This window comes from Dryas octopetala, chromosome 2 (genome assembly GCF_963921425.1).
Source record: "Dryas octopetala chromosome 2, drDryOcto1.1, whole genome shotgun sequence".
In the NCBI taxonomy this organism is placed as follows: Eukaryota; Viridiplantae; Streptophyta; class Magnoliopsida; order Rosales; family Rosaceae; genus Dryas; species Dryas octopetala.
Window position 1 is genome coordinate 7980224 of NC_141367.1, and position 9993 is coordinate 7990216.

General features: G+C 42.1%; 1 long non-coding RNA gene across 1 annotated transcript in view; it reads left to right on the forward strand.

Annotated features, from left to right (window-relative positions):
• LOC147292872 (uncharacterized) overlaps positions 1 to 9676 on the forward strand; it is a 75963-nt gene extending 66287 nt beyond the window's left edge. The window contains exon 4 of the long non-coding RNA XR_015120263.1: positions 9493 to 9676. This is a non-coding gene — a long non-coding RNA (uncharacterized LOC147292872). The remainder of the gene's footprint in view (positions 1 to 9492) is intronic.
• The last annotated feature ends 317 nt before the right edge of the window (positions 9677 to 9993 follow it).

Consider the following 9993-nt stretch of genomic DNA (forward strand, 5'->3'; position numbering starts at 1 on the left):
AAAATGGAGCAAAGGAATATCATTGAGATGTGTCATTCTAAAGAGTGTGGAGGCCATGGAGGAGGAAATAAGACAGCTTACAAGATTCTTCAAGCAAGTTTATTTTGGCCCACTATTTCTCATGACTGTCATCAGTTTTACCTCACGTGCGATAGATGTCAGAAGATGGGAAACATTTCTGCTCGTGATCAAATGTCGCTGAACTACATGTTGGAAGTTGAGATCTTTGATGTTTGGGGTATAGATTTCATGGGGCCATTTCCGTCTTCTTTTGGATATGAGTACATTCTGGTGGGAGTTGATTATATATCGAAGTGGGTGGAAGCTGTCGCTTGTAAGACTAATGATGCTCGAGTGGTCCTGAATTTCCTTAATACCAATATCTTTGCGCGATTTGGTACCCCAAGAACAATCATTAGTGATGGAGGATCGCATTTTTGCAATAGGCTGTTTGAAGCCTTGATGAAAAAATATGGAATAAGGCATAAAGTGGCTACTCCCTATCATCCCCAGACGAGTGGGCAAGTGGAAATTTCTAATCGTGAGATCAAGTTCATTTTGGAAAGAACTGTACTTGCCAATAGGAAGGATTGGTCTACCAAGCTTAATGATGCATTATGGGCTTATCGCACTGCTTACATGACACCCATTGGAATGTCTCCGTTTCGGCTAATTTATGGGAAAGCTTGTGTAACGCCCCGAACCTCGGGCCCATAAACAATCTAAAAACCTTGTCATTTAACCCTTTTCAAAGAATGAGTCATGCACTTAATATAATAAATAAATACGTTAAATAAATCAGAGTGTGAGCCCAAAACATTTAGGTAAAATTCACTGTATAAAATCGTTTAAACAATTTAAAGTGGGTCCCACTGCCTCAACTTCTCCTCACTGCCTCCTCAGCCTGCTTAACCTGCAAAACATTAACCACACTGCACCATATTCATGGTACACCGGGTCATTCAAATAAACAACCCGGTAAGCTCACTAGAGCTCGTATGAGTGAAATGACAAAATAATTATCCTCAATAAAATCCTCAACTTCCATGCTTAATAATAATTCACAATAATATCCATAAATATTCAATCACACAATAATTTCATCACCAATCATCCAAGCATCAAAATAAATCATAAATCCTCGTATTCAAATCAAATCCCATCAATATATAATAATCATCATTCTGGCAAATCAATTGCCTAAACGTCAACTATTAACCTCAATCTCAAATCATTCTCGTCTTAAATAATAACCTCAATGCATAATCATCCTTAATTCCATCCTCAAGATTCAAGCCTACACTTTACCAAGTTCTAGCCAAACCAAATCCTAGCAAACAAATGCACACAAGCACACAAGGCAACGAAATAGGCTATCTAATTTCACTCCCAGTTTAACCACGCGAAAAGACCGAAATGCCCTTCTTGGCTCCTTTGCTCGGATATCAAATCCGGCAGCATAACGGAATCGAGAATGAGATTTTCCGAGCCTGTGTACCTGTTAAGACCAGACAATCAATAAATACAATTCAGAAACATAATTGGGCCATTGAACGACCAAAACGGGCGGCCGCCACCACACACGGTGGCTGCCCATCCTAGAACAGCACACAAAACACACCAAAAACAACGACGGACCTTTGAAAATACTCCTGGAGTTTCCGAAGAGGCACAACCACTGAGAAAAACCACAAAAATCGCGGCCACACAAGGCGGAACTACAGTGGCCGTGGCTGCAAAATAGGAAAATCAGAATCGAATCACAAATGGCCCAAACTAAGTACACAGACATGAAGGAGACGTCGAGAGGAGCCAAAATGATACCTGGGTCGACGGCCAATTCTTGCCGGAAATGGCCAAAACTGGCCGGAGAAGACGATCGGACAACAGTCTTCGATCCGCCGCCGTTTGAGGTCATCAGAGCATGGGGTAACCACTGGGAGACTCGCCGTGGCCTGGGGAAGAGAACCTAGGTGGTCCGGCGCCGGGATTTGGCCAAAAAAATGCAGATCACCGACGGGGAGGCTCGGCCCTGTTTTGCGTCGTTTCTCCGTCGTGGGTGATCGGCCGGAAAAATGAAGGCCACTGGGAGAAAGAGAGTGTGTTTATTTTGTTCTAAGAAAACATTCTACAAGTTTTTGGCACCATTGCCGGAGAATGGTGTCTAGTATCAATGAATTGGTTTAATTAGTCATTAGAATCAAGTTATAGTAGTTAGTTTTTATTTTTGGTCAGTTTTTAGTTTTTAATAAATGCCATGCCTTTATAAGCATTTTTTCTACTGATTGTGTGTTTTCTCTTGATTAGGTGTGTTTTATGAACCCTGAAGTTGTTGCAAGGTTAGAGAGGCTCAAAAACGAAGCGTTAGGTACTTTTCAAGTCAGCCATCAACCTAGTGCATCAGATTCGAGTAGTGAGGACAGTGGAAGCGTCAAAATGGCTGAAGCAAATGAGAATGTGCCGCAGCCTCTAAGTCACTTTTCAGCATCCTCGCTGCCCACTTAACTGTCTTGCATCCGTTATGCAACAATAGCTACTGATTTCGAGATCAAGAGTGGTCAGATTGCCACTACTTTGGGTCAGAGAGGGAAGGGAAAGTTGCCTTGTTAGCCCGTCGTCAACCCAAAGAATAAGGAGCATGTAAATGCCATTCTGAAGACAACTCCAAGAAAGAGAGTGAGTGTAATCAAGACTAAGGAAGTGATTGAGATCATGGATAGTGAGGAAGAGGAGGATCCGGACATGACTACAGAGAATGTGGATACACGTGTGATTTCCCTCATTCCGGACATCGATGTCACCAAGTTTCCAGCAACCATGAGGGAATTGAAGTCCATTGAGAAAAAGGTTGAGGAGTAGGGGCATAGTCACAACGTTCCTAGGGAGATTTGTGGTTATTTCTTTGCATCTTTTCCGAGCAAGAAGAGAGATCCGGGCTCGTTGGTCATACTGTGCAGCATAAGGGAGTATGAGATTGCCAATGCCTTAATTGACAATGGCTCAGCTATCAATGGTGTTCAAGAAGCTTGGATTTGTGGAAGCTGATTTGCACCCGTTTGATTCGAACATTCGCTTCGCCAACTCTTCGGTTGAAAAAGCCCATGGTATGCTTGTGGACGTTTTGGTTAGATGTCATAATTTACTAATTCCCTTTGATTTCATAGTGCTAGATGTTATGAGACTTCCTGGTGACGTGTCTATCCTACTTGGGAGGCCATTTTTGTGCACCTCTAACATGGAGTACAAAGAAATGGAGTGCTTAATGAAGATTCGTCACAACACCAAGCAAGAGGTGTACTGTCTCACTTCCGAGCCTCCGCAGAGCGAGGAGATCACTTTTTATGGAGATGAGAAGTCAGAGATGGAGAATTTCTTCAGCCCGTTCTTGGGGAGTGTCGAGAGTAGCAATGGAAAGAAGAAGAGGAAAGGACGCAAGTAAAGGAGAGGCAATGTCAGGCTGAGGACAGAAAACCAAGCGCTGATTGGGAGGCAACCCAAGTTTTTGTTTTGAAGAATCTAGAAGGAGTCATTGAAGACCAAGGAGGCCGCGCCTACCCTTCGAGTGTCCACGCTTGCGTACGCAAATAAACAGTTTCCTTATTTCGCTTTATAAGACAATTTTCATTTTTAGTGTGTTTATTTGGTTTTGGATAGTTGCAATTTCCCGTTTCACTTAATTTTAGCATTCATGGATTTATTTCTTATACATTAAGGGCAATGTATCATTTAAGTGTGGGGGGAAAGGCATTTGTCATTTGTTTGTGTTTTTAGTGTTTTTAGGTTAGAACAAAATTTTTTCGTTTATTTAGTGTTTTTAGGTTAGGAAAAACTTTTACTTCTGTTTTTAAACTTAGGGTGTCGAAGCCACATCAAAATGCACTTTTTCTTTAGATTTTATCCACCTTAGTGATGGATTTGAATATGTAGAAGTGTGCGACATTGTTTTAAAAACAAAGTTTTTGAGTCTTTTTGTTTGTTTTGGGTAGTTTTGAGTCCCCAACTAATTGATTTGATTGTGTATGATTGTTATGAGCATGTTTAGTATTGTGTGTATATTTGGTGTTCTCTTCATTCTAATAGTGTTCAGTAACATATCTTGCTATTCTATGTCATTTGGCCTTGTTGATATGAATTTAGGTGGTGATTAGCATTACTAATGATTATATGCATAATAGAGTAGACTTGCATGACCTAAGTGAGCTTTTGAGCCCTGTTCTTAAATTCTTGAGTGTTGCGCGCCACTCTAATTCTATTGTTGTCATATAAGTCGTTGTTTTCATTATCTTTCATTTGGTCATTTGCTTGGAATTTGCATAATCTTGAATCAATAAGCTAGAACTCTTTTCTTGTGTACACAAAGCATGTCATATTTGCATAACTCTTGAGAAATGAATTTAGGCCCTGTTTGTGTACCCAATAGCTTAAAAAGCCTACCCATTACATGTTTTATCCTTAGTCACCCATTTTGAGCCTTTAAAGCCGTTTTCTTTGTTACCCATTACCAAACCCTAAGTTTGGGGGTGCTACGCCCCTTTTACCCGTTTTACCCTATTATGGTATTGCAATGTGCTTACATGTTGATTGAGGTGGAAAAAGAAGTGAAAATGCATAGCTTATACAAAAATGTGCCAGAAAAGTATGTATGCCGTGCCCAAAAAAAAGAAAAAGAAAAGAAAGCAAAAGGAAAAGAAAGAGATGGGGCGGTTCCAAAAGAAAAAGTGAGCAAAAAGAGTTCAAATTGAGCTATGCAGTGCAAGAAGCAAGTTATGACTCAGAATGTTCTATTAATGCTTGCAATTCCATAGTATTTAGCCCTTTGTGTTTTACTATCATTTCAATACCCTATCCTAGCCTAAGCCTTCATTATAACCGTATTTAAGCCCTAGATGATCTCAAGAGGTGTGTATTATACTTATGTGGAGTCTATTTGAGAAGGGAGCTTATGGTCATTGATTCTATTTCAAGCACTTTGATTGTGAGACCCTGTGTTTTTCAAAGATTTATTTTAAATATTTTACGAATTTATTTTAAGGATTTTGGGAATTTATTTGGAAATTAAAAAGGTTTTAATTTAATTTTTAATTTACGTTTTAAATTGGGCTTGACCCAAAGTTGACTTTTAAAATTAATGGACTTTTGATTTTGACTTTGAGCACGTTGGATAGGTCTCGAGTCCACGAGTTCGTAGACACGGAGTACGCATAAATCAGAGTTACGGTTTACAAGTTACGAGCATTTGAAGTAAAGGGCAAACTTGTAATTTTTACAAAAGTGGTTTTAAAAACACAAAATTCAGTCTCTCTCTCTCTCTCTCTCTCTCTCTCTCTCTCTCTCTCTCTCTCTCTCTCTCTCTCTCTCTTTCTCCCGCGTCTCTCTTTCTCGCCTCTCACCCTCGCCGCCCCTGCCATCAGCGCGTGGCGGCGGCTGGGCTGGGTGTTTGGCCCAGGCTGCTCGTCTCTCTCTCTTCTTCCTCCCAGTGGCAGCGTCTAACCCAGAAACCCAACGACGACACAGAATCAGCGTTAGACAGAGAAGGTCTTCTCGCCGGCGATCTAACTTTTCCGGCCACGACGCGACTTTGGACTACCACAGATGGACTCCCCTCCACGTTCAGAGCCTCCCCATGCCATCCTTTCACGCCGATGACCATCGTACGCGGCGGTGCGAAGAGAAAGAAGTCGCGCCTTCTCCGGCCAGTTTCGGCCATTTTCGGCGAGATTTGGCCGTCGATCCAGTTACGAGAAATGATCATCTAGGTGTGGGCTCTCTTTCCCCTATGGTATGGTTGGTTAATTTTGAAAAATTTGGAGGTTGAAATTTTAGGGCTTATACCCATTTCGGGTTTCCCTTTGAGTTTCAGATTTTTGGGTTGTTTTTGACCCGTTTCAATTGAATTGAAGTCTCTGTATTGATTTTGGGCTCGAATTTGTTGATTTTCTTATTCAGGTTCGCTTTACCGCAGCTGCCACCGCCGGCTCCGCCACTTATGGTTGCGGGTTGGGTGGTTTTCCTTGTCAATCAGCCTCCCCAGGACATCCAGAGGCCAATTCTAGGATCTGTTTGCGTCTCGGTGAGTGTTTGTGTGTTGTTAGGGGTCGGGCAGCCATCATGCGTGGTGGTTACCGCCCATTTCGGCTGTTGAACGGCCAATCTCTGGATATTAAATTGTTGGCTGTCTGGTCTTAACAGGTATGCGGGCTTGGGAAATCTTATTCCCGATGTCGTCATGCTACCGGATTTGACATCCGAGCGGGTTTGCCGTCCAAGGGCATTTCAGTCTTTTCACGTGGTTAAACTGTAAGTGAAACCTATCGGACTTTTAATGTAGAGTACCGTCAATAAATTATCTTTTTTGTGTGATTTGCTGCTTTATGTTAGAGGAGGCTAAGTATAGGATTTAGATCATGAGAAGGAATTGACGAGGATTTGAGACTAAAGGATTAATTGAGAATTATAGAGATGTTATGACGATAATTGCTGAATTAGAGAAGAAATGTTTATTGTCGAGGTATATGAGTAAGGATTAAGCAATTATTATGCAGTAGACTGTGAGTAGGAATGGCAAACAAGTGAGGGGTCTTAAGAAAGAATCAGTTTCAAAAAAGATTCGGTGTAGCTCGGGGTAGACTGTGAGTGGATCTTTGGTTTTCAAAATGTTTTGCACATTTTATAATTCAACTTTGTTCTTGATTTATATGAGTATGGATAGTTTCTGGAAATGGTCTTTGGTATTATTTTGGGGAAGTTTTATTAATGAATTTCTGTCCTTTAGAAAATGATTTTGATCGAGCAGCTTTCACAATTTGAGAATGATTTTATTTAAGCGAATTTATTGGAAGAATTTATTTGGAAGAGTATTTTTGAGATGTGGTTGATTGAGATATTCAAAAGCAGTTTAAAACCGCCATATTAGTACCCCCTTCAGCAGCTATTGATTGCTCTGCACTCGCCTAGAGATGACTCGGCGGTGTATGTAAGACCCCGTATTTTTCAAGGAGTTATTTTAAATATTTTGCGAATTTATTTTAAGGATTTTGGGAATTTATTTGGAAATTTAAAAGGTTTTGGTTTAATTTTTAATTTTTGTTTTAAATTGGGCTTGACCCAAAAGTTGACTTTTAAAAATAATGGACTTTCGTCTTTGACTTAGGGCACGTTGGAAAGGTCTTGAGTCCACGAGTTCAGAGACACGCGGCACGCGTCAAACGGAGTTACGATTTGAAAGATACGGACATGTGAAGTGAGAGGCAAACTTGTAATTTTTACGAAAGTGAGTTTTTAAAACCCAAAAAGTCAGACTTATTTCTCTCTCTCTCTCTCTCTCTCTCTCTCTCTCTCTCTCTCTCGCTCCTCACCCTCGCTGTCCCTGTCACCGGCGCGTGGCGGCGCGTCCGGCGGCAGATGGGCTGGGTTTTCGGCCCACCAGCCTCGCCGTCCCTCCCTCTTCCTCCCCCTGGCCGCCGATCACCCACCTGAGCTACCATCGCGACGGATCGACGCGAAGACCGAGAAAGGCTCTCGCCGGCGATCTCCTTTTTCCGGCGACGACGGGACACCGGACCCACTGGGTCTTGTTCGTCTCACCACGGCGAGTTCAGCCGTGGTGTCCTCCTGCTCCGATGATGCTCCACGACGGAGCAATGAGCTCGGGAAGTTCAAGTCAGCCGCTGGCTTCCGCCGTCGTTTCCGGCATTTTCGGCGAGAATTGGCCGTCGACCCAGGTTTAAAGGTTGATCCTCTCAACGTTTCCTTCATGCCTGTGTAATTCGTTTTCGCAAATTTTGAGTTTAAAATTTGTGCAGGTTGACCACCACGGACTACCGCGGGTCTCGCCGCGGTTGGCCGTGCCGATGGCTGGAATTGTTAGTTTTTGACTTCTGGCCAGTCAACCGAAGCCCGTGGGTGAGTTTTGTGAATTTTGGTGTGTGGTTTGGGACTGGGCAGCCACCGTGCGGGGTGGTTACCGCCCATTTCGGCTGTTGAACGGCCCAGTTGTGATAGTTGGTTATTAAATTATTGATTGTCTGGTCTTAACAGGTACACGGGCACGGGAAATCTTATCCCTAATGCCGTTATGCTGCCGGATTTGACATCCGAGTAATGGCGCCGTGAATGGCACTTCGGTTTTTTCACGCGGTTAAACTGTGAGTGAAACTTATCTGTTTATATTGTTGAGTACCGTGGTTTAATTGTCTGTTTTATGGATTTGCTGCTTTACGTTAGAGAAGACTAGGTGTAGGATTTGTATTATGAGAATGAACTGACGAGAATTTGAGGCTAAGGAATTAATTGGGGAATTATAGAGTTGCTTTAAGGAGAGTCACCGAATTAGAGAAGGATTGTTTATTGTCGAGGTTAATGATTGATGATTAGGCAGTTATCATATACAGAACGATCAAATTAATTATTGAGAAAGTGTCGGTATGTTTAAAGTGACAGACAAGTGATGGTTTATGAGCGGGAATCAATTTCGGAAGGATTCGGCATAGTACGGAGTAAATTGTGGGTGGAATGTTGTGAGTTGGAAATGTGAGTACTGATCGGTCGAGCCTGCCTGTGTTAAATGCACGGGATTGTGGCCAGGATACGAGCCTGCTCGTGCGGAGCGACCCTCCGTATGAGATTGTGGCCAGGATGTGAGCCTGCTTGGCGGAGTGACCCTCCGTACGAGATTGTGGCCAGGATGTGAGCCTGCTTGGCGGAGTGACCCTCCGTACGAGATTGTGGCCAGGATGTGAGCCTGCCCATGCGTGGGATTGTGGCCAGGACATTGTCTAAAGTATGGGTACAAGTATGGTGTGAGTTTAAAGTACAAGTGTTTTGGTATACCAATTATAAAGATAATTTCAGTTCAGATTGGTTATTTTCTCCGCTTGGAAGTTTCATTGCTTTTTCAATATATCGAGGTTCATTTGAGATGATTTTCAGAAATGGATTTGTGAAAAGGTTTTAAGCTGGGGGATTCCAAAGAGTGAGATTAGGGGGATTTCAAAGAGCGACGTGAGTGAGATTAGGGGGATTTCAAAGAGCGACGTGAGTGAAATTAGATAGTCTATTTCGTTGCTTTGTGTGCTTGTTTGCATTTGTTTGCTAGGATTTGGTTTGGCTAGGACTTGGTAAAGTGTAGGCTTGAACCTTGAGGATGGACATTGATGAATGAATTATGCATTGAGGTTATGAGTTAGGAAATGAACGATTCGAGATTGAGGTTAATAGTTGACGTTTAGGTATTTGAATGGCAGAATGATTATTATTATTTTTGGTGGGATTATGATGTGAATTTTAGGAATTACATTTATCTTGATGCTTGGATATTTGTTGATGAATTTGTGATGTGATTGAGTAATTATGGATACTCTTGTGGATTATTTTGAGTATGGAAATTAAGGATATATTTGAGGTTAATTATTTCGTTATTTCACTCATACGAGCTCTAGTGAGCTTACCGGGTTGTTTGTTTGAATGATCCAGTGTACCATGGATATGGTGCAGCGTGGTTATTGGTGTTTTGCAGGTTAAGCAGGCTGAGGAGGCAGTGAGGAGAAGACGAGGCAGTGGGACCTATTTTAATTTGACTTAACTGATTTTATACAGCGAATTTTACATAAATGTTTTGGGATCACACTCTGATTTATTTAACGTATTTATTTATTATATTAAGTGTATGGCTCATTCTTTGAAAAGAGGTTTAAAGGTCAAAGTTTCAGAGTATTTATGGGCTCGAGGTTCAGGGCGTTACAGAATGGTATCAGAGCTGGACCCGGCCGGAAGTGTGTGGATTGCAAGACCCAGGGACCAAGACCCTGAGTGGGCAGCTGCGCGGGGCAGTGGCGAGCTACCAGGTGAGGAGAAGTGAGTGATCCCACACTGCCCGGGTGAGGAATGGTGATGTTACAGAAAGTTTGAGGAAATCAGTTGAGAAAGTGTTTGAGAAACCAGTTTGAGAAAATCAGTTCAGAAAATGTTTGTGAAAGCCAGTTTGAGAAAGAAAAT